The sequence below is a fragment of the Arachis ipaensis genome, chromosome B10, assembly GCF_059453495.1.
Source record: "Arachis ipaensis isolate K30076 ecotype BB chromosome B10, ASM5945349v1, whole genome shotgun sequence".
NCBI lineage: Eukaryota > Viridiplantae > Streptophyta > Magnoliopsida > Fabales > Fabaceae > Arachis > Arachis ipaensis.
The window spans coordinates 101,049,590-101,052,734 of NC_142435.1; positions in this window are offsets into that span (position 1 = coordinate 101,049,590).

The following is a 3,145-nucleotide window of genomic DNA, read 5'->3' on the forward strand; positions in this document are numbered from 1 at the left end:
GATCCCCAGGAACATCTAACGGCCTTTGAGACCAGAATGAACTTAGAAGGAGCAGCCGACGCGGTCCGATGCAGGGCCTTCCCGGTAACCCTAGCTGGACCGGCAATCAAATGGTTCAACGCTCTCCCAAACGGATCCATGGCCAATTTTCACGACATAACGCGAAAGTTCATGGCCCAGTTCATGACCAGAATTACTAAAGCCAAACACCCCATCAGCCTACTAGGGGTCACACAAAAACAAGAAGAATCCACAAGGAAATACCTCGACCGCTTCAACGACGAATGCTTAACGGTCGACGGACTCACGGATTCCGTCGCAAGCCTCTGCCTAACCAACAGGCTCATGAACGAAGACTTTCGCAAACACCTCACCACCAAACTAGTATGGACCATGCACGAGATCAAGAATGTTGCCAAAGATTACATCAATGACGAGGAAGTCAGCCAAGTCGTCGCCGCCAATAAACGGCAACACGGCAACGCCCAACACGGCAACTCGGCACCCCGACATAACCTACCACCTAAGGAAAATCAAAGGGACCACCCCAAACTGACAAACACAAACCGACCACCAAGAATTGGCAAATTCTCTAATTACACCCCCTGACAGCACCAATTACCGAGATATACCACGAGATCGCGGACCGAGGCATCATTCCAAAAGCCCGACAACTCAAAGAAAGGACGGGAGGCAACAAAACCCTCTACTGCGACTACCACCGAGGTTACGGTCACAAAACACAAGATTGTTTCGACCTTAAATACGCCCTCGAACAAGCCATACGAGACGGCAAACTCCCAGAATTTGCCAAAATCATCAGAGAACCAAGACGTGCGGAAAGAGACAGGTCGCCGGAAAGAGAAGGACGTAACCCGAGAACTCAAAAGCAACCCCCCAGGGAAAGCCCAGAGGAAGACCCGACCATAATAGTAAACGTCATCACAGGCAAGGACGTATCGAGCAAGTCAAAACTAACAATGAAAAAAGATCTCAAAGTAATGGCTGTCAGAAACCAAACTCCAACCACTACAGCCGGTAACACGATAACCTTCTTACCAGAGGATTGCCAGCACGGCACCTCGGCCGAAGATGCCCCTTTCGTCATCTCGGCTAGAATCGGAACAGGACTAGTACGAAGGATACTGGTGGACACCGGGGCAGACTCGAACATCCTCTTCCGAGGAGCCTTCGATAAACTCGGGTTCCACAACGACAACCTCCAAACACACCGTAACGGTGTCACGGGACTCGGAGACAACTTTCTCAAACCAGATGGCTCAATCACCCTTCCCATCACCATAGGAACAAGCAACCAGAAGAAGACAATCCTATCTGAATTCGTAGTCCTAAAAGACTCCACAGCCTATAACGTGATTCTCGGAAGAAAAATAATCAATGACTTTTCCGCAGTCATCTTTACCAATTACCTCCTCATGAAGTTCAGAACCGATGACGGCTCCGTCGGTACCATCCACGGGGACCGAGAGGTCGCAGCCGAATGCGACAACACCAGCCTAGCTCTAAGGAAGAAATCCCGAGACGCGGCCGGGATATTCCTGGCTGATCTGGATGCTCGACAAGACGGCCAACCCAGGCCAAAGCCAGAAGGAGACATGGAAAAGCTACAAATAGGGCCAACCAAAGAGGAATACACCTTCATTAATAGGAACCTCCCATATGATCTTAAAGAAGAACTCTCCCAACTCCTGAAACAAAAATAGAGACTTGTTCGCATTTACACCAGCCGACATGCCGGGAATAAACCCCGACCTAATGTCCCACCGGCTAGCCGTGGACCCCAAAGCTAAACCAGTGGCACAAAGGAGACGAAAAATGTCACCAGACCGAGCCGCCGAGGTCAAAAAGCAAGTCAAAGCCCTACTCGAAGCCAACTTCATCAGGAAACTCCCCTACACGACCTGGCTAGCCAACGTCGTGCTAGTGAAAAAATCTAACGGGAAATGGTGAATGTGCGTCGACTACACGAACCTCAACAAAGCCTGCCCGAAGGACGCCTTTCCCCTACCAAACATCGACGGATTAGTAGATGCCGCATCCGACCACCGATATCTCAGCTTCATGGACGCATATTCCGGCTACAATCAGATTCCGATGCACCGACCAGACGAAGAAAAAATAGCGTTCATCACCCCAGACGGGAGATACTGCTACACAGTGATGCCCTTCGGCCTGAAAAATGCGGGAGCCACCTATCAAAGACTTGTCAACAAGATATTTCAAAACCTATCCGGAAGCAAACTAGAAGTCTACATAGACAACATGCTTGCTAAGACTGAATCCGACGAACAACTCACCGACGACCTCAAGGTCATAATGAACACCCTACGAAAGCACCAAATGCGACTCAACCCGGCAAAATGTGCCTTCGGGATAGAGGCAGGGAAGTTCTTTGGCTTTATGATCACGCAACGCGGAGTTGAAGCAAACCCAGAGAAATGTCGCGCCGTCCTCGAGATGACGAGCCCAAAAAACCTCAAAGACATCTAAAAGCTCACCGGCCGATTGACGGCATTATCACGCTTTCTCGGGGCATCGGCTCAAAAAGCGATCCCTTTCTTCAAACTGATGAAAAAAGGAGCCCCTTTCAAATGGGAGACGGAATGTGAAGAAGCATTCCAACATTTCAAGAGAGTCCTAGCGGAACCACCAATCCTCGCCAAACCCCAGACAGGGGAAACACTCTACCTGTACCTCTCCATAACGGAAGAGGCACTCGCAGCAGCACTCATCTGCGAAAGCAAGAGAAAGGAACAAGAACCTATCTACTTCATAAGCAAAGTCTTGCAAGAAGTGGAAACTCGCTACTCACGTCTAGAAAAATTAGCTTTCGCACTCCTCACGGCTTCCCGGCGCCTGCGACAATACTTCTAGGCCCACCCCGTGACGGTCCGAACCGACCAGGCGGTCAAACAAGTACTACAAAAACCCGACCTAGCGGGAAGAATGCTAGCGTGGTCCATCGAACTATCTCAATTCCAAATCAAGTTCGAACCCCGGTACGCAATCAAAGCACAGGCCATGGCCGACTTTATCGCTGAGATGACCCCAGGAAACTCCACCCCCGAATCGTGGAAACTACATGTTGACGGCTCATCGAACGTCACCTCTGGAGGTGCCGGAG